The sequence below is a fragment of the Gopherus evgoodei genome, chromosome 4 (genome assembly GCF_007399415.2).
Source record: "Gopherus evgoodei ecotype Sinaloan lineage chromosome 4, rGopEvg1_v1.p, whole genome shotgun sequence".
Classification (NCBI taxonomy): Eukaryota; Metazoa; Chordata; order Testudines; family Testudinidae; genus Gopherus; species Gopherus evgoodei.
In genome coordinates this window covers 106,645,004-106,667,341 of record NC_044325.1, presented here as the reverse complement: position 1 = coordinate 106,667,341, position 22,338 = coordinate 106,645,004, and positions in this window count along the sequence as shown.

Genomic DNA, 22,338 nt, shown 5'->3' with positions numbered 1-22,338 from the left:
AATAAAATTTATAGAACTCCTCCACACTGTAACTTAACATATCCTGGGACTATATTCCTTTTGAAATCTTCACTACACCTCTATTTCACAATACTACCCAACACCAGCCACTGGCAGCCCCAATGCCCCACCTCACTCCCACCAAAAAATTACACTTTCTTACACTTTTAAGAAAAACTCATACATTGAAACATCTGGATTCATGGATTCAGTCAGCTGCACATTGCTATGTGTTATCTTTCATTGTTGTCACCCTGCTCTAGTTATACTACCCACCCAGATGTAATTTTGTTCCCTTGATTTGTTCTGTAATGGAAATATTCTGATGACTATTGTGACGGACCCAGGCCAGCGGTACAAGAGTCTGGTCCTATTGGTATTCGGGGGGGTGGAGCCTAAGGGGAGGACCAACAGGTCTGGAATACCAAGTAATTACGGGGGACAACTAATGAAAAAAACAGGATCGGGAGTGAGGTCATAGGGCTAAAAGAAGGGAACCTGATGGGGACACCGAGCAGAGAACCCCGGACAACGCCCACTGCTCCTCGAAGGCGTCAAGGGAGCCAGTGGACGCCACCCAGAGGAACTCTGCCCGGATGCATGAACAGATGGAGGAACGGAAATAGGCCCTACAGTCGCAAGAAATCCTGTCGGCCAACCTCCTCTCCCTGGTGTTGTAGATGGCTAGTTTGGCCAGGGCTAAGAGGAGGATGATAAGGAGATCCCTCGACTTTGTGGGGAGCGTGTAGATAAAAAGGTGAGGGGAAAAGTGCAACCAAAAATGCAATAAGATATTCAAGAGGAGCCGGAACAGGGGCTGCAACCTGGTGCACTCCAAATAAATGTGCGCCAAGGTCTCCTTCTCGCCATAGAAAGGGCAAGTGTTAGGGACAGGGGTGAACTGCGTCAGGTACATGCCCATGCTCAGGGCCCCGTGAAGGAGCCGCCAACTGACATCCCCGGTGGGCCTCGGGACCAGGGCAGAGTACAAGCTGGCCCACTGGGAATTCTCACCCTCGAGAGGTGGCAGGAGGTCCTGCCATTTGGTATCGGAGCGGGAAGCGAGGGTGAGGTAGTGAAGGGTGTGGAGCACGAGCATGTACAGATGTTTCCGTGGCGCGGCCTGGAACAGAACTGGCTGCAGATCGTGCAGCCGGCTCGCAGTGAAAGGGTGAGAGGGCCGATTGGGTCCACGGGGCAGGGGCCCGATAAAAATGTCCATGGGGCCTGGTGTGGAGGGTGGGAGGGGCATGCCCTCTCGCAGGACCCGGTCAAGATAAGCCCGAGCAGCAGGCAGTAAAGCGGTCTTCACCTCCTGAAGTACGTGCCGGGGAGTAAGAGGTCTGGAGAGCCCCATGTGCTGAGTGAGCGTCAGGGGATCCAGCCAGTCTCCCCGGTCGTAGTCCAGGAGGTCTCCGACCCTGGTGACTCCTGCCAAGACTAGCCTCTGGCGCACCGCGGGGGACTCTGCCACCTGCACACGAAGCTGGGGATTGTGTAGCAGGGGCTCCGCGAGGAGGTCGGCCCCCACGGTGTCCGCCACGGACCTAGTAATTGAAAAGAGCTTCCAGGTCCGGAGGAGGTCTTGGTAGAAGACCGGCAGCCCGGAGAGGTCTGGCGGAAGACCTCTCGGATGGAGGTAAGAGAGCTGCAGGTCGTATCAGAGCTCTCGGAAGCAGCGGAGGAAGGCATGAGCCAATAGCTTTACGCCGGACTACATGCACCATATAGGAGCCTCTGTAGGGCCTGGAGGCAGAAGACATGGACCTGAGTGCGTAAGCACTTCAGGCCCTGCCCCCCCTCCTCCAGGGGCAGGTGGAGGACCCCTGCAGAAACCCAGTGCGTCCCTGGCCAAAAGAACTCCAGAATCGCCGTCCAGAGGTTGGCCAGGAAATCCGGGGCCGGGACCAGGGTGTTGAGCCAGTTCTAGAGCATGGACAGGACCAGCTGATTAAGCACCAGTGCCCTCCCCCGAAGGGAGAGGCACTGGAGTAGTCCTGTCCATTTGCGGAGCCGCTCCGTCACCCTGCCCTCCAAACCATGCCAGTTCTCCGGCGGAGACGGGTGCATGGCAGAAAGGTAAACGCCGAGATAGAGCAGCGAACCAGTGCTCCACCGGATGGTCTGAAGCGTGGGTGGGAAGGAGCTCGCCTGCCACCCGTCCCCAACCACCAGGCCAGAGCTCTTGACTCAGTTGACCCGGGCGGAGGAGGCCGCCGAGTACACAACCTGGCAAGCCTCCACCCACACCAAGTTGCCCAGGTCCTGGACCACGAGGAGCACATCGTCAGCGTACGCCGACAGGACCAGCCGCAGCTCCGGCTCCCTAAGCACCAACCCAGTCAACCTCTTGTGGAGGAGACAGAGGAAGGGTTCGATCCCCAGAGCATACAGCTGGCCCGAGAGGGGGCACCCCTGCCGCACTCCCCACCCAAAGCTGACCGGCTCCGTCAGGGTCCAGTTGAGCCTGACCAGACATTCCGCAGAACCATACAGCACCTGAAGAAAACCCACAAACTGGGGTCCGAAGCCGAACGCTCGCAGAGTGCTCAGGAGGTACCTGTGATCCACCCTGTCGAACGCCTTCTCCTGATCCAGGGATAAGAGGGCGAATGACAGACCAGCCCTACACTCTAATTCCAGAAGGTCCCGGACCAGATACAAGTTATCAAAGATGGTGCAGCCCAAGACAGTGTAGGTCTGGTCTGGATGGACCATGTCCGCCAGCACGGACCCTAGCCGCATCGAGATGGCCTTCGCAACGATTTTGTAGTCCGTGCTGAGGAGCGAGACGGGACGCTAATTCCGTAAGTCGCGGAGGCCCCCCTTCTTCGGCAATAAGGCGAGCATGGTTCGCCTGCATGAGAAAGGGAGGACCCCGCTCTGCAAAGACTCGGCCCTGATGGTGACCAGGTCTGGACCGAGGACGTCCCAGAACATGAGGTAGAACTCCACGGTCAGCCCGTCCAAGCCGGAGATTTATTGGTGGGCATGCGAAGGAGGGCTTCCGAGAACTCGGCCAGAGTGAGAGGCAGCTCTAGCCGGTCCCGCTTGCCCATGCTGACCATCGGGAGTCTGTCCCAGAGCACTCTGCAAGTGTTAGGATCGGTCGGATCCGGGGAGAAAAGAGTCATGTAGAAGGCCCTGGCCCTCTCGCACATCTCCGCCGGATCCGTGAAGGGGGTGCCATTCTCTGCCAGGAGGCAGGTGATGTGCTTTTCGGCCCCCCTCCTTTTCTCCAGTAGAAGAAGCGGGAGCCGCGATCCATCTCCCGAAGGAGCTGGATGCGGGATCAAACAAAAGCACCCCGGGCCCGATGGTCTTCAAGGGCCCGGAGCTCCTCCCACTTCTCCCGGCACGCTCTGCAGAGGGATGGATCCTCGGGGCTGGCAGCCAGTTGCCTCTCGAGCTCCAAGACCTCCCGCTCCAACTGCCCTATCGCCGCATCCCTCCGTCAGCTGGAGCCCCGAGTGTAGTCATGGCAGAAGAGCCGGGCGCGCACCTTCCCCAGATCCCATCACCGCTGCGCCGAGGAAAAGGCGCGCCTCTGCCCTCGCCAGGCAAGCCAGAACTCCAGGAAGGACGCCACGAAGCCCGCATCCTCCTGCAAGCTATTATTAAAGTGCCAATAGGCTGGCCCTGGCCCCGGCCTCTCCGCGCAGAGAGAGGCCCTCACGGTGGCAAGGTGGTGATCCAAAAAGGGGGCCGGCCGAACGCTGGAGGAATGGGCCCGTGAAAAGTGGAAACGCGACAGGTAAATACGGTCCAGCCGGGAGTGGCATGACTGATGGGCCTCCAGCCTGATGAAGGTGAACGTCGAGACGTCATCCGGGTGGTGGTCGCGCCAGACGTCCACCAGGGAGTGGTGTTCAACGATCTCCCGGAAGACATCCGCGGCGGCCGGGCACTGCTCGGTCCCTGAGCGGTCCTGTTCCTGGAGGGTGGGGTTAAAGTCCCCTCCCAGGACCAGGCACTCACGAGGATCCAGGGAGCCAAGGAAGGCGGACACCTGCTGATAAAAACGCAACCTCTCCAGGCCCGATGTCGAGGCGTAAATGTTGACGAGATTAACCACAAGCCCCTCCATGTGGACCCGGAGGTGCAGCAGGCGACCTGGCACAGCCTTGGCGACCCCCACCACCTCGAGCCGTAGGTCGGGGGAGAACAGGGTCGCCACTCCAGCCGCGCAGACTGAGAAGTGGCTAAAGTAGGCCCCGTGCCCCCACTCCAGCCGCCAGCTAGCTTCAGCGGCCAGATCCGTATGGGTCTCCTGCAGGAAAACCACAGAGTACCCCACCTCCCAGAGGAAGGAGAGCACCTGGCTCCTGCGGAGACCCATCCTACAGCTCAGGGTGTTTAAAGTGGCAAAGATGATCAGCGCCATGAGGAGGGCTGGGGGGGATCATTGCCGGCAGACATGCCCATGGCCTCCGGCAGGCTGCGCAGCAATCTGTGACCTACCCCGTAGGTGAGTAAAGAGTCACGGAAGATGCAGACCCGCCGGTAGGCCGCAGCGGCCTGCTTCCCGGTCCTCTTACCCTCCCCCAGGAGGGCCCTCGTGGCCCAGAGGACCTGATGGAAATCCCCCCACCGCTGGAGCGCAAGATGGACTTTGTTACGGGAGCCATGGACGTCCTCAAGGAACTCCCGCAGCTCCTCCTTCAGTGCATGGGGGGGCAGGGTCACTGATCGATGTCTGTCCCCCAGTGGGGCCCCCGTCACAGCCCCGTGGCCCACCGAGGCTGGCAGGCAGGGGGCAGACCCCTGATGTGGCAGCAGATGGGCCGACGTCATGCGACCCGCCCCACTCCCAGATTCAAGAAGGGGCGGTGGAAGGAGAACAGCAGCCCCTTGGGGGGTAGTCCCAGAGGTGGCACTGGCATCATAGGAGGTGGGGGGGACAAGGACAGGGCTAATGGGAGTAGGGAGGGGATCAGGGAGAGAAGTCAGGAAGGAGATAGAGGCAGGATCTGGAGCCTCTATATTTGAGCCGCCGGATGGTGGCTCCTCCTGGCCAGGCTCAGGGATCTGGAAAGTGGGAAGGGGACCCCTAACAATGCCTGGCTCAGCCACTGTGGCACTTGCGGCAGCCTCGGCATCCAGAGATAGATGTTGGTCAATGGGGTCCCTGCTGAGGAAGGATGGTGGTCCTCCACACCCAAGAGGGACACCCCCTGGGAACCGGGTCTCGGCAGCAGAGCTCTGGCCGTCGCCCCAAGGGGCTCGGGGGCTGTCAACAGGGTGCCACCCGCAGCCGGGTTGATGGAAGATTCCAGGGGACCCTCAGAGGTGGGAGCAGAAGCAGTGGTTAGGGGAAGGGAACTCGAGGACAGGGGGGCCGAGTTGAGGTCGCCCAGATCGAGGCCCGCCAGCAGAGGGTCGTCCTCCCCCTGCGTGACCGGGGTCAGACCCAGGGCCTCGATCTCCTCATAGATGGAAGGGAGATCATCAGCCACCAGGGCCCTCCCTGCCAACACCCGAGGCGATACCCACCGCGGCACTCGCAGAGGTGTCGAGTGGGAAGGGGGTGAGAGAGGCTCCCTTGGGTGCTTCCACAGGAAGGACCCCGAAGGAGGGGCGGTGTTACCTTTCGGTGCTGCCATGGCATCCCCAGCTGGCACCACAAAACGGGAGTCATCAGGGGGCAAGGAGGAAGACTCGTCATCGGTGCCCCCCTTCCTGCTCTTCTGGGGGGCCTCCGAATCCGAAGGAAGTAAGGAAACTCGAGCCTTCCGCTTGACCCGCTTCCCCTGCACTAAGGACCAGCCCTCCATGGCATCATCCGGGGGCTGGCTAAAAGGGTTCGGGTCGGGGGGCAAGGGCAATGGCTCAGGGACTCGGGGAGGCAGTGGTGGAACAGCAGAAGCGAGGGAGGACTCCCCCTTGGACGAGCCCTCTCCCATGTCTGGCGGTATCTCCGCCACACCCTCCTCCACAGTGGTGGACCGAGAAGGAGGAGGAGGGGCAGCTTCTGGTACCGGGCAGCCAGGGGTACTGGCGATGACAGGGCCGGAGCCTTGCTGGGGCTCGGCGGTCCCGGACGCTCCTCCATGCTGGGCCTGGGGCAGTCCCTCCGGACGTGCCCCATCACCCGGCAGAGGTAGCACCGGGCCTCCCCTGTTGAATAATGCGCCCGGTAGTGGGCACCCTGGTAGGGGACTAGAAAGGACCCCTCGAGCACCTCTCCGCCACGTGCCGCCGGTGGCAGTTGAAGCTGCACTTCCTGGCGGTATGAGAGAACATGACGGAGGGCAGGGTCCTTGCAGCCCAAGGGGAGAGGGCTGATGATGGATATAGGGCGTCCCAGGGCAGAAAGGGCATGCAGCAGGGCAGCATTGGGCAGGAAGGGAGGAACGGAGGTCAGGATTAAGCGGACCTCCGGGTCTTCCAATGGCTCCAAGGGGACGAACACGCCCCCCACAGCCAGGCCTGTCTCTACTGCCTCCTGGGCAGCGGCCTCTGATGCCAGGAAGAAGACCACCTTCCCGTACATTTTGGAGGCTGCCACGATGGCCGTGGGCCCCACCACCCTCGCCAATGCCCGCACGTAGGTCTCCACGTGGGGCGAGGCGGGCACCAGGAGGCAACGGACGCCGTGCTTCCTGGTCAAAGTGGGAAAGGGGCCCTGGCCACTGTAGATGGTAGCGGAAGCAGCGGTCAGAGGAGCAGCGGCAGGCGGTGGGGCCACCGCCACCTGGGCGTATGCCCTGGGGGCCGGGGGAGGGACACCTGCAGTGCTGGTGGAGGGAATAGCAGGGAGGGATGCTGCGGCCAGTAGTGGGGCCGCGGCAGCGGAGGCAGTCTCCGCCATGGAGGGCCTGGCCTTTCTAGCTGGGCCTTTACCCTTTTTCCCACCCCGACCCTTCCCACCGGCTAGGGGGGCTCCCCCCGAATCAGAAGGGGCGAGGGAGTGGCAGCAACGGAGGTCTCCCCGGTACTTGCCGCCGTCGGTGAGCAGAAGGGGCGGTGGTAGGTGGATCTGCAGCGGCGGATGAGGTAGAGGCTTGGGCAGGGGTCACAGGGGCAGGTGGAGGAAGGGTGGGGGGAGCTTCACGAGGGGTCTCCCCCACCGCATCCCCCGCCATAACGAGAGCGGGGAGGGGGACAAACAGCGAGGGGAGGGGAAGGAGAGGAGGCAGCCACCCCTCCCCACTAGGCTGCAGGCAGGGGAGGAGAGCGTCAGAAAGGGAAGACTAAAGGGGCGTGGGGAGCAACCAAGGACCTAAGGGTGGGAGGGTTTCAGGGCACCAATGCAGAGGGGAGTTCCGGCTCCTCTAGTTGCACTAGGGGATAAGGGGGGACAATGGCAGAGGGGGGGTGCAGTGAACAAGGAGAAACCAAATGGGGAAGGGCACAAGCACCTGGGAAGGGGCGTGGGCGCACGAGGGGGGGGACCAATCAGGGCTGGGGGAGCACAGGGTCAGGGGGGAAAGGGCGAGCTGGGAATGCGGTAGAGGGACCACGGGGACAGCTGCAGGGCTGGGGCAGGACTATCAGGGCCGCAGAGGGAAATGGGTGGGGCAGACAAATGTGGCAAAGGGGATGGGGTCAGCCCAGGGGGCGGGGGAGGTGTACACTCACAGGCACTTGTGCCAAAAAGTCAATGGTTGGCTGCTGCTGCTGCAGGCCCAAATGACGGAAGTGGGCGTGGTGAGCCAGGCGAGCAGCTCAGTCTCAAAGGCAGGAGGCCGAAGCAGAAGGAAAACAGCCAGCGGGGGTGGTGGAGGGGGCAACAATGGGGGTGGGGGCGAAAGGGGACACAGATGGACCGGGGGCAGGCTCCATGCCACACCCCCGGTGTCCCAACAGACACAGTCCAAACCCCCACCACAAGAGCACAGTTCGAAAAATACTCAGTCCAGGAATGCCCCCTCCACAGTGGTCTTCACGCAGCGAGCGGTCCTCTTCTTCTTCTTCTCCTCCTCCGGGCACCAACAACTCCCTAGCAGCAGCCACAGTAGCCCGAGCAGTTCCAGGTGGTGGTGGTCTGGTGTCCAGGCAGGAGGGACCCCGCTCAGATGGTGTCCTCAGCAACAAGAGCTGGGGTCCCTCACTCCCCTCCTCTCTGGAAAGCAGGCCAGCAGCTCCCCCGAAGGGGCTGTAGGTGGAGGAACAGCAGTAACTGAGGTGGGGGGGAACCACTAGCCAGCCAGCAAACAGGCAGCAGAGAAAGGGGTGGGTGGTGGTGTCTAGCCCAGCCAGGGGAGCAGGAACAGCAGCAGCTGCAGCAGCAGCAGCGAGGGCCCAGTGCCCAGCAGGAACAGGAGCAGCAGCAGCAGCCCTCTCCCTCCTTCCTCTACAGCAAAGCGGTCCTATTGGCATCCAGTGGGGGTGGGCGAGCGAAGCCCGCCCATTTCTAAAGGACCTCCCCCCGCCTAAGGGTTGGACCCAACAGGTCTGGGACACCAAGTAATTATGGGGGACAACTAATGAAAAAACAGGATCGGGAGTGAGGTCACAGGGCTAAACGAAGGGAACCTGATGAGGACACCGAGCAGAGAACCCCAGACAACGCCCACTGCTCCTCGAAGGCGTCAAGGGAGCCAGTGGACGCTGCCCAGAGGAACTCTGCCCGGATGCGTGAACAGATGGAGGAATGGAAATAGGCCCTACAGTAGCAGGAAATCCCGTCGGCCAACCTCCTCTCCCTGGTGTTGTAGATGGCCAGTTTGGCCAGGGCCAAGAGGAGGTTGAGAAGGAGATCCCGCGACTTTGTGGGGCCACGGATGGGGAGCGTGTAGATAAAAAGGTGAGGGGAAAAGTGCAACCAAAAACGCAAGAAAATATTCAAGAGGAGCTGGAACAGGGGCTGCAGCCTGGCACACTCCAAATAAATGTGCGCCAAGGTCTCCTTCTCATCACAGAAAGGGCAGGTGCTAGGGACAGGGGTGAACCGCGCCAAGTACACGCCCGTGCTCACGGCCCCGTGAAGGAGCCGCCAACCGATATCCCCCGCGGGCCTCAGGACCAGGGCAGAGTACAAGCTGGCCCACCGGTGTTTCTCACCCTCGAGAGGTGGCAGAAGATCCCGCCATTTGGTATCGGGGCGGGACATGAGGGTGAGGTAGTGAAGAGTATGGAGCACGAGCGTGTACAGATGTTTCCGTGGCGCGGTCTGGAACAGAACCAGCTGCAGATCATGCAGCCGGCTGGCAGTGAAAAGGTGAGGGGGCCGATTGGGTCCACGGGGCAAGGGCCCAATAAAAATGTCCACGGGGCCCGGGGTGGAGGGTGGGAGGGGCGTGCCCTCTCGCAGGACCAGGTCGAGGTAAGCCCGAGCAGCAGGCATAAAGCGGCCTTCACCTCCTGAAGTACGCGCTGGGGAGGACGAGGTCTGGAGAGCCCCATGCGCTGAGCGAGCGTCACGGGATCCAGCCAGTCTCCCTGGTCATAGTCCAGGAGGTCTCCGACCCTGGTGACTCCTGCCAAGACCAACCTCTGGCGCACCGTGGGGGACTCCGCCACCTGCACAAAAAGCTGGGGATTGCGTAGCAGGGGCTCCGCGAGGAGGTCAGCCCTCACGGTGGCCGCCACGTACCTGCTCGTTGAAAAGAGCTTCCAGGTCCAGAGGAGGTCTTGGTAGAAGACCGGCAGCTCGGAGAGGTCTAGCGGAAGACCTCTCAGATGGAGGTAAAAGAGCTGCCGGTCGTATCGGAGCCCTCGGAAGCAGCGGAGGAAGGCGTGCGCCAATACGCTCCACTCCGGACTACCCACACCAAACAGGAGCCTCTGCAGGGCCTGGAGGCAGAAGACATGGACCTGAGTACGTAAGCACGTCAGGCCCTGCCCCCCCTCCTCCAGGGGCAGGTGGAGGACCCCTGCAGAGACCCAGCAGCCTCCTCTCAAGGGGCTGTAGGTGGAGGAACAGCAGTAACTGAGGTGGGGGGGAACCACTAGCCAGCTAGCAAACAGATAGCAGAGAAAGGCGTGGGTGGTGGTGATGTCTAGCCCAGCCAGAGGAGCAGCAGGAGCAGGAACAGCAGCAGCAGCAGCAGCAGCAGCAGCAGCGAGGGCCTAGTGCCCAGCAGGAACAGCAGCAGCAGCAGCCCTCTCCCTCCTTCCTCTAAAGCAGAGCAGTCGAAGGGAGAGCCACTACTGGCCACAGGAGAAGCAGGCTTCTGTTCCCTGAGTGACTAGAGCAGGGGATGCAGTAGAGTAGTCAGGAACCTGCTAGAACCAATTCAGGCAGACAAGCTCATTAGAACACCTGCAGCCAATCAAGGCAGGCTAATCAGGGAACCTGGGTTTAAAAAGGAGCTCACTCCAGTCAGGGAGTGGGGGAGCCAGAGGAGAGGAAGTGTGTGAGAGGAGCTGGGAGCAAGAGGCACAAGGAGCTGAGAGTGAGAGGGCGTGCTGCTGGAGGACTAAGGAGTGCAAGCATTATCAGACACCAGGAGGAAGATCCTGTGGTGAGGATAAAGAAGGTGTTTGGAGGAGGCCTGACCCGGTGCTCTGTGCTGTGTGGTGGTGTGGTTGGCTCCAGCCGGGCAGCATGGCTGCCTGTCCTGGTGCTCTGGGCAGAGCAACTGTAGCATCACTGGCCACCAGTGCTCCAGGCATGGTAAGAGGGCAGGGAGGGTTGGACAGAGGGCATAGGAGTTCAGGGTGGTGGTCAGTGTGTGTGTGTGGACAGGGGTTGGGGCAGTCTGAGGAAGAAGAACAGGGGGGTTGAATGGGGACAGGGGTCCTGGGGGGCAGTCAGGAAGGAGAGGGGGGTTGGATGGGGCAGTGGGGGGCAGTTGGGGCAGGAGTTCCAGGGACGGGGCAGGGGTCCCGGGGCGGCAGTCAGGAATGAGAGGAGGGGTTGGATGGCGTGGTGGCGGGCAGTCAGGGGCGGGGGTTTGGGGGCTGTCAGAGGATGTGGGGGTTGGATTGGGCAAGAGTCCTGGGGGGGGCTGTCAGGGGTTGAGAAACAGGAGGGGTTGGATGGGGGTGGGGCAGGGCCATACCTGGCTGTTTGGGGAGGCACTGTGTCTGCTAACCAGCCCTCCATACAATTTTGGAAACCTGATGCAGCCCTCAGGCCAAAAATTTTGCCCACCCCTGATCTAAGGTCTTGTCTGCACACAAAGTTGTACTGCTTTAGTTACAGTACAACATTCCTAGTGTGGATGTAGTTATCTGTAGGTTTAAAAGCGCTTATACCATATGAGAATGAGAATCTTCATTCCAATGGTATAAAAGCATTCAAACTAGGAGGTTGTACATTTTAATTATTTCAGGGAAAAAAAACCCACCACTAACTGCAATAGTTATAGTGGTACCATGGCACCACAGACCAGGCCTACAAAAGTACCTATCAACCCAGCTCATAACCTTGTCCCTTTATATTTGAGTGGGTATGAGTTATCAGAGAGATGAAGAGTTAACTCTCTGTCTTTTGGATCCCGTGGGATGGAAAATATAACCAGTCATACATGATCTGTTTACCCATGGTCTCCTGCACTGAATCACAACCAACAGTATAGGAGAAGAGGAGATACCAGGGATGATGATGGTTATAAATGATCTCATGAAAAGATGGTAGGCTTCATAAACCCACCGAGTGGTACCATATTACTAGTTCCGTAACTATTGAAGGCAAAAGCCTAACACTCTAGGCAGATGGAAGTTGAGTGATGATATTTCATATCAACTTCAGTTGAAGTCAAATAGTCAAGGATGGTAAGCAAACATCTATTATGCATGTGTTATTACTTATGGCCTCTCCTTAGCCATGGTCTCTTTGGCAGATTTCCTATTTTAATTTACAGATGATTCTTGGAGTATTGGATTCCTATAACACAGTATAGAACACACGTCTCCTTATGTTTGATCTCCCTTTCACCCACATAGCAGAAGTTGGCTGAAAGGAGGATCAAACATTTCTCTACGTTTTTCCCCTCCATTTTCCCTGATGACAATTTCAGCATTAGTACTTTTTGCGGGGCAGCAAATTAGTTAGTGCTAGTGAACACCTGATCTGAATTTGAGAGGCTAATTAGCAGAACATTTACAGATAGATTTGAGTAGCACATATTTTCAGTTCATCAACTTAAATATTGAAGTGAACAGTTGAGTGAAATCATATTCAGAGGTAAGGGAATGGAATGCAGGATAAAAATCCCAACCATCTTCAATCATGTATTAATGTTTTACAGTGGGTGCCATTAAAAATGAGTGCTCATCTCAACATGATAGTTCATCTTGGTTTATGTGATATTCTGTACTTGGAATGCAAAATATCAGTTAACTTAGGTATTTCAAGTGGTAAATATCCATGTGTAATGGTATCCAAAGTATATTTGTTTCTGCACAGTTATGCACTGATCATTTTTACTAACTCCTTCGGCTTTTTAATAGACACTGTACTTCCAATTATTTTCTATTCATGGGCTACAGTACTACTCCAGGTGAGTACAGGAGGCAGAATCAGGCCTGAGACAAGAGTTTAACTTCTACAAATATTAACAGGAGTTGTATCTGAGTTCTATAAACAGAATAACCACCCAATACGATTTAGGGAAAGAATTTACAAATGTATCTATATTGTGGTATACAACTGTCAATAAAAACACGGAGAAAAGCTCACTGGGTTTCCTGTTCTTCTTCCATTGTAAGATTTCCAGTTCTCTTAGTAAACTACTAAATCATGACATTTGGTAGCTTGCTTTCAGCATTTCTTGATGTTTTCTATGAATGATATGACCTTGTTAGAGGAATACATTTTGCTCACATTCTTGCTATTGCCACAGATAGTAAAATATGAAAATGGAAGAGGAAAAAAAGGAACATGGGAAATGTGAATAAAACATAAATTACATCACGTAATAAATCAGAAAACCAAAACTATTACATTTGAATTTCTGGTGGTCCATATGTTTTATATATTATGAAACCATCATCATAAGCAAATCTAGCTAAGAAATACAATTCACATTCATACTAAGCTATCCTATATCATTTGTTTACAGTTTCCTTTTCAAAAGCTTTGTTAAATTGAAGACAGAATGAACAAGTTGAAACAATTCATAAAGACAAAAGAAAGATCTCTATTAAATAATGTCAACATCAAAGGCTACAATAAGTAATCGTCTGCAAAGGGAAAACTGTGAAAGCCTTTTTTGAGCTGGTTAAAAACTGGCAATTATCAATTTCATTTTGACATGAAGGAAGGAATGTAACATGTGTGCTTTAATCTTCTAACATATATTTTATAACAAAAAAAAAATTCCAAACACCTTAAGATTCTTTTGGTAACTATTTATATGTCTGAACTAGCATGAACAAGATCACCTCTATGCCTAATATGTTTGCTCCCTGTTATAGTCTTTATATATACAGATTCTTGAATTCATAAGTATCTCGATGAGTCAGATTCAAGAGATATGAAATTAAGTGGATTTAAAAAAAACCCAAACTCATAGTTCTAACTGCTAAATTCTAACTTCCAGCGTTAGCTATGTATTTTCAATATAATGGGATCAATCCTGAGCTCCAATCCTGGGTTCCAAGGCAGCACAAAGTCATCTGAAAATGACACTAAATGGGCATCTGAGAATTTGCTCATCACATGGAAATCCTCAAATGGCACAAGGCCAGCATTGCCATCTCTTTGCCACCTGCTCCCCCCTCAGCGTAAGCAGTATTTGGGGGATGGGCAAGAGGCAGGCTAGTGGCAGTAGGGAGCAGGGAAGACCAGGTTTTTCTGCCAGGTCCTCGGCCATTTCAGCTGCTGACTTCAAGTAGCATAACTTAGAGCACTCTCATATATAGGGCTGTGTAGGACCATCTAAACGTGCAGACATTACACTGTGATCCCTCGGATTCACTTTTCAATACTCTTCTTGAGTTTATCTCTCAAAATGTGCATGCAGGAGTCTGGCTGACATTTTGGAGGAGACAAACATCTATGAGGTGCACAGTCGGTTCCTTTATGTTCTTCTACTGGATGGATATCAAACTAAAAGCAAGTTCCAAATGACCAGAAATCAATCAGAGCACTACAAAGAGGCTAATGAAAGCTGTGAATGCAAACAGCCATATTGTACCCCCACTTTACATAAACAGACACAATATTTATCAAAGCAAAAATAAAACCTTAATTACCTTTAGCAGACAGACCATTCAACACAGTTCAGATCTTCTTGAAAAACAAATGACATCAAATGGCTTTATTTTCTATAGAGATGTTGCTTTAGTTGCAGCTATATTGGACTGTGCAATGTTTGGCATCTTCAAATATTTTCTTGGTGTCTTCTCATGACTTGTAATCTAGCAATTGGCCCCATCCTTATGGATTTATGAGTTGTAAGAAAAAGTGGCCTAAAATGTGGTATGGAAATCTCCATCACTTTATTTGTGGGTAAAATCCTCACATACCTGTATTTAAAGACTAAGCGAAGCCCCTCCCTCCATCCCAAGATGACCAGTATTAACCAAAGCAGTCTGAGAAATCAAGTTTGCAGTACAGTGACTGTCCCATCTTCCCCATGGAAGGTAGTTTTCAAAAGATAGTAATGTAAGAAATAGCTGAAGAATTCTCACACACTCTCTCAGTTCACAAGCTGCTGAATTACACAAACCCAATTTAATAAGCTTTAAGAAACTGATTTTATTTAAAAATCATTTGTGACCAGTCTGCCATGATCTGGGTCAGGAGGCAGCAGTCACTCAGTGCTGTCTTATGAATATATTCTAATTTCAACCAGTTTGTATTTAAATCCCTTAGTATAATTATCTTCGCCTTATTTCTTTGCACACTAATTTATTCTCTATGGATCTACATTTCTGTTTTATCATGTATGTGGGATAAAATGGAAAAATACAACACATCAACATTCCTTAATGTTTAATTCTCCCCCCAATCTTACTCTTATACACAAATCAATGTTGGCTTTGCCAACTCCAATTGCTTTTTATAAACATCTATTTAGGGCAAAATATTACCCAGTGCAGCCCTTTCCCCTCCCCATCTTTGTTACCTGTGGACTGGGAGAGATTTGTTTTAGGAAAAAAACAAAACAAAAACCAAAAACCAACAAAGCAGAGGCAAGGCAACTGCAATGTGTCATGTTCTGTGGATGAGCTGGCGGTGACACACACATCTTGAACAGATGTAACATAAATGGTGTGTTTTTTAAAATATAAAAGTAAGCAGTAACTGCTAGATTTAGGATGAATGGACAGTTGTACAGTTACCATAAGAACAGAGGTCCAAATCCTCAAAAGTACATAGGTGCCTAATTCCCAATGGTTTAAGAAGCCTAAATACCTTTGAGGATCTGGACCTGAGAGCACAGTACTCTGGCCCTATAAAATTAACAATGCACTAACAAGCACAGTGCTCCTAATTTTTATCAACTCTAGTGCCTTGTCCATCCTGAAGGCCAGTTCGTCATTGACCTGTGTCATTTACAGCAGTGCACAGTCTGATCACTTTGCACTGATGTAAATGGTTGATGCAGGTCATCATAAATAATGCAGACTTACATCACTAGATTATCTGGCATTCTCCACAGTTTGGATGCAAAGTGCTTAAGCCAGAATTAGAAAGGCACACAGATGTATTCTAAGTTATTCGACCTACTCTTGGTCTGTGTAATGGCCAATCATAGATAGAGGAAGACCTTGGGAGGTGTTTATCTACAGAATAGGTATCGTATAGCAGGAGCAATGTAGACACCCCCACAGTGTCTTGCCAATGTGCCTTTCCCTCACTTAGAGGGAGAAGAGAGTTCCAGCTCCATGACTACTTAATCCTCAGCCTCTTTGCCAAGACTTCCAGCAAAGCTACCAATTGTCACTCTCTGTTTGTGATTCAAACAGCCTTCCTCCAGCAATTGGACTAAGACCATCAGCTCTTTTCACATATGCCTCTGCACAACTGTCAGATAATAGTCCTTTCTGGTTACCCCTAAAGAAAAGCCAATAGTCACCAGTAGAACAAAAATCAAGTCACAACGATGTCACAAGGCCATTGAAATCACTAGAAAGACTCTTACTGCCTTCAGTGGGCATTGCTCAGGCCCCTACTAAATATTCCATGACATTATTCATAGCCTTAATGGTTCCCATATTCAGACACATTGGATTCTTTTGTTAATGCACTGGCTAGATTCTTCACATTCATTTTTAGGTGAGAGCCCAATGGGTCACAGCCAGTGAGCATGCTAAGGTTTATTCACTAGTGTCCACACTGCCGGTGAACATTTCCCTGCAACTCTACTTAAGGGTCTCAAGTGTATTTCAGAACGCTCAGGGTATTAGAGCTTTATATCATTTGAAAGAATCCTTTTATTTTTAGTGCTAAATCAACAAAGCTGTTACAGTCATTTTCAGTCAGACTGTCATCTAGTGGGAATACAAAATTACACTCAGCTGCAAACTATTGACACTCCTCTTAACAAAAAAATGGTTTTAATAAATCTTTACATTAGCCTATGAGATAAAAAAAATCTTTACTATGAAATATACAAGTGTATAAGTGTTTTATGAAAGTTTTATTAACTTTACAAAAGAAGAATTGGCAGTGAACCATGAACATCCTGTACTCCTAACACGTGGTTATAAATTACATGTTCTTTCCAATAACATCTGAAAAAGAGACTGTAATTTAAATTTCAAAACCACTTGGCATACCTACTATATAGTGCTGACATGAAGTAAAGGGAGGATCTGGAGAGACTCAAACAAAGAGTGAAAATATAAAGACATCCTTAGCTAAAAAGCTGCTGATGAATACAATTCCTTTCCAGCTGGACAGGGATCAAGTACTTGCTTGTCATATCATTCAATGCACTGTTCAATCAGGGATTCTTCCTTTCAACAAAAAGAAAACTTAAGTGCTGCTAATCATCCCTTGTAGAACTTTATCTTGCAGATACCTTCTTTATGTCAAGATTTTTCAATGACCATTGCCAATGGTAGAGGGATCAAAGTTGTTATTAAACAAAAATGCAAAAATGCCTTTGCTGATGGGAAAAAACAGCTATCTTGTGTTTTCACATGTGAGATTTATGGCTACTAGCGGCTCAATGATATTTAGTGTGAATAAAAAAAAATCCATACAGTCTCTGTCAAGTGTGGATAGGAGGTGTTTGTGCTTTTCATTTCTAGACAAGTATGGTTGTTGGACTTGTCAACCTTTTTTATTATGATTTACCATGGTAAGATATATGTCATCTCATGTCACTTAGGTAGGCACTTTAACATTGTGATATACTAAATATTTTTAATGGAGCTATTATTTTTCATGCTGTATTGTGAAATATTTTGGAAATAGTGTAAGTGCTTTATAAAGTTTGGAAATGCCTTTAGCAGTCAATACAATACATACAGTTACAAAAAATGTAAAATTTCTGCTAGCAGACTGGAGAAGTAATTACGTGCAGCTCATCCCTCACAGTACAGTCTGGCTAGAACTGGTTTTTCTGCCTTGCAGCAGTATCTAAGAGCCCAGAGTGAGAAGCGAGCTGCCAGTTAGTTTAGTGGCTGGAATGAAATGCAAGACCAGAGAGAGAAAGCCAAGCCACAAATAACCATGCAACACTGAGATTTCTTAAGACCAATAGTTAAAACAAAGAAAAGAATATATGCAGAGAAGAGCAAGCAAGAAATGAAAAAGGCAGAGACAAAAAGATGTACTAACTGTGGGCCAGAGGAAAGAAGCTCTGCTCCAAGGTTTCTGTGACAAGGAATCAAAAAAGATGTTCTAGTTCAGTGACCAGCATGTTTACAGTCACTTGTGAAACCTGGTAATACCTACTACAAATCTACTTCTAGAGGAGGAGAAAAAGGTCTAAAACAGTGAGTAAGAAACACTACACTTGAAAAAGAATGAGACACTCTTAAAACAGTTTTTGGCAAGCAATTCTGTAACTGAGTAGGAAACAATGAAGCTCTCTCCAGCAACTAACGTAAAATAATGTGTATTTAGAACTGCTGGAGACCTAGACAGATATCTAAGTACTGGGGGAAAGGAGACTAGTTCATCAGCCAGTCCAGGGCAGGTGAAAAAGCAAATGTTCGCAAGAAAGAAAACATGAGAGAAGAGAATGGCTCTGGAGAAAGTCATCAGATTGGATCAGCATTATACCAGCAGGTACAGTATAGATCAGAGCTTGTTCTGCCTACCCAAGGGCACAGCAACATTCTAACTCACAGGAAGGATTGGCAATCCAATTGGAAAAGCCTGGAGAGCAACCCAAAAGAATTCCACAACTATTATTTTGTTTTCTGAGCAATCCATACTAGAGGATCAGTGATCTGTAGTAGAAATGTCATTCCTACAGTGGGTAAGCTCTGAGGAGCTATAAAACTAAAATCCTTCTGAACACTCATTGAAATGGAAAAATAACGAGGAGTCCTTGGCACCTTAGAGACTAACACATTTATTTGGGCATAAGCTTCTTCTGACTGTATTTTTCACTCCATGCATTTGATGAAGTGGGTTTTAGCCCATGAAAGCTTATGACCAAATACATTTGTTAATCTCTAAGGTGCCACAAGGACTCCTCATTATTTTGGCTGATACAGACTAACACGTTACCCCTCTGAAACCTGTCATTCAAATGGGTTTCACATGAAGTAAACCAAGAAATATGGGACAAATATCCCAGGCTAGCTCACCCAGCTGCTCTTTAACAGGAAATAAAGCCATAAGTGCTTTGACTCAGATATTCGTCTGATAGAAGTAAAAGCTGCAGTTGTTTACATCTAGCCTGCACTACTTCACATGCAAGACTTAGTTCTGATAAGAGAGAATTTTTGAAGGCTTTTATAAAGGTAATATGGTTGACGGGAATGAGTGCAATATGAGACACAAAAGATGCTTAGTTCTAATCTTGGCTCTACTGACTCACCAAGTCTTTAGTAAATCATTTCAGTTTTCCCATGGGTAAATGGGATAAAAATACTGATCTACCTACTTGGCAGAGGTGATGAAATGAGCACTTCTACAAAGCCTTTGCTTTTGCTAATATTAAACACATAACACAGTTGTACATACGCTATATCAAACTATATTTCAAACAAACAAACAATGCTTCATTTGGGAGTGGAAGAGAGAAAAAGAGAACCACGTGAAAAATTCTATCATGTCTCCCAATGCAATTCTGGGAGGTGTCTGGAGACTATCGTGAGGAGGGTCATATAAGAAACTGAACAGAAGAGAATGGAATTCTGCTTGGATGTCAGTGCAGTATCAGGGTCTCAGGTTGATTGATGGCATTAACAACCATTTTCTTTAGGATGAAGGAATTTAATACAGTTTGTAGATCCTTTCAGTCCATTGAGGTTTTGTGGCTGAGACTACTAACAAAAGATTCTCATTGCAGTGTGTTTTTTTCTTTTTACCTCCACTAAGAACTGGACTGAGACCCTCAACAATTTCATACAAGCTACTGAACCACCACTCTGCTAATCTGTGAAGTAATGATGTGCAAATATTTTAAAAGACTACACTAAAGACTGATCTGTGTTTATTTCTAAGATATTTATTTTGTATTTTTCAGCACATGGTCCTTTTTTCAGAATACATAGAATTGGAAAGAATTAAAAATTCTGTGAAGTGAAGACATTATAGTAAAATGTATCACTGGGAGAGCAAATTTTTTCCTTCATCTACCAATTACAAAATATCTGCTCTTGACTGAAAATCCAAGAATGTTTGACCAAATAAATTAATTTTTCCAGTTCAGAATAAGTGATGCTCCCTACAAAGTAGAACTTGCCCTTCTACCAAATGTGTTAAAGGAAAATGACATACATATAGTGAGAATGTTGAATTACAAGGGCATGATGTTAATCTTAACAGATCATACAGTGCTACAGCATAGCCAAAAATAAAAGACGCAAAGACAAGGAGGAACATGTATCGCAATTTAAAATAAAACTCATGAGATTACAGCAGGATCACACTAATGTATTAGACATGAAGAACTTCCAGTCAGTGAACTCTAACAGTTATTATGCACAGCACTACATAGAGCTGGTTATGAATGCAATTCACTTAACGTGGCCACTAAAAATCTCTCTCAAATCTGTGGGAGAAGTTCAGAATGACTGCATTTAGAAGCCAAGTCAGAAAGTTGCATACACACATGCCTAATAAAAAGCATGTCAGTAGTCACACTGCATTCAATATAATGTTCTATAGCTGAATCAGGGCCGCAATAATGATACAGTATATTGCCCATTCTGCCATCTGACACTACTGTGTGTTACAGCACAATATACCTCTATTTGTTATGATAGCTGGTATCAGCTAACCAGAAGAGTGGAGAAAAAAGTGAAATTAAATATATTCATCACGTTACAAACAGGATGCAAAATGAAATAAAGGGAGAGAAACATTACCCATAATTTGGTCGTCTAGATAATTTTTCTAAACCTAGGAAATTGTAATAATGAGAAATATATTAGTGGATTCCTTTAATTTATATTTTATTTTAAAGCAAGAAAGGTAGATTTAATCTACCTGGAGTTCAGTAAACCATTTGGTACAGTTTCATAAAGGAAAGTATTAGTTAAATTGGAGACGATAAGAATAAATAAGAAAATGGTAAGGTAGGTAAGGAACTGATTAAACACAACAGACCAACAACACAACAGAAACAGAAAGGTGAACTGTTAGTTGGAGAGAAGATACTAATGGAGTTCCTCAGGAATTGGTCTTGAGACCAATATTATTTAACATTTCCATTAATGACCTTGGCACAAAACCAAGGAATGTGCTAATAAAATTTGCAGATGACACAAAGTTGGGAGGTATTGCCAATACAGAGGAAGACTGGAATATCATACAAGAAAATTTGGATGCCCTTGAACACTGGACTAACAGAAATAGAATGAAACATAAGAGTGCAAAGTCATGCACTTAGGGACTAACAATAAGAATTTTTGCTATAAACTGGGAACACGGTAGTTGGAAGCTACAGAAAAAGAGAAAGACCTGGGTGTATTGGTCAATCACAGGATGATTATGAGCTGCCAATAGGATGTGGCTGTGACAAAGAGTAGGGCAATCTTAGGGTAAATCAGGTGAGGTACTTCCAGTATAGATAGGGAAGTGCAAGGGCCTGGTGAGACTTCATCTGGAATGCAGTGTGCAGTTCTGGTCTCCCATGTTTAAGAAAGACAAATCCAAACTGGAACAGGTGCAGAGAAGGGCTACTAGGATGAGCAGAGAAGAGGAGGAGACTTAAGGAGCTTATAGACTAACAGACGTTTTGGAGCATGAGCTTTCGTGGGTGAATACCCACTTCCTCAGATGCATGTAGTGGGAATTTCCAGGGGCAGGTATATATATGCTAGCAAGCAAGCTAGAGATAACGAGATCAGTTCAATCAGGGAGGATGAGGCCCTGTTCTAGCAGTTGAGGTGTGAAAACCAAGAGAGGAGAAACTACAGAACCAGCTAGCTTGCTTGCTAGCACACATATATATAGCTGCCCCTGGATATTTCCATTACATGCATCTGAGGAAGTGGGTATTCACCCACGAAAGCTCATGCTCCAAATCGTCTGTTAGTCTATAAGGTGCCACAGGATTCTTTGCTGCTTTTACAGATCCAGACTAACACGGCTACCCTCTGATACTAGATGGGGAGGGCTCTGAGTTACTACCAAGAATTCTTTCCCAGATGTCTGGCTGTTGGGTCTTGCTGATATGGAGGTCTAACTGATCCCCATATTTAGGGGTTGGGAAGGAATTTTCCCCCAGATCAGACTGGAAGAGACATGGGTGTTTTCTCCTTCCTTTGCAGGGTGTGGCATAGGTCTCTTGGTGGTTTGAGCTAGAGTAAATGTTGGATTCTCTGTAACTTGAAATCTTCAAGATTTGAAGACTTCAATGACTCAGCCAGAACTTATAGACATATTGCAGGAGTGGGCAGGTGAGGTTCTGGGGCCTGTGATGTACAAGAGGTCAGACCTTAAGAGATCATCATGATAGTCTATGAGTCTATAAGATATTTTATACTGCGAGATACATGATACGTACAAGAGCCTCTTCCCCTAAAGGATGGCAAACAAATAAATCTCAATCCACTCAGTCCCTTAGGAAACAGGAGCACTAAGAAACAGAGACTAGAAACTGGAACAGCCACTATTTTAAACATTGCTCTCAGGTGATCAGGAGGGGGGAATAGGAGCAGGTTTACTTTTCTCCAACATCAGATGGAAATCTCCAGTGCCAACCTGAGTAAAACAAGCAGGGTGCTGAGATGATCTTGGCCTAATTTTGATACATGAATCCTCGTTTGGATGTGCGTTCAAAGCATCTTCCCTTCCTCCAGATTTTGTAGGGGTTCAGATTTCATATTCTGGTACAGGAAAAAGAAGGCATATTATGCAGCTCT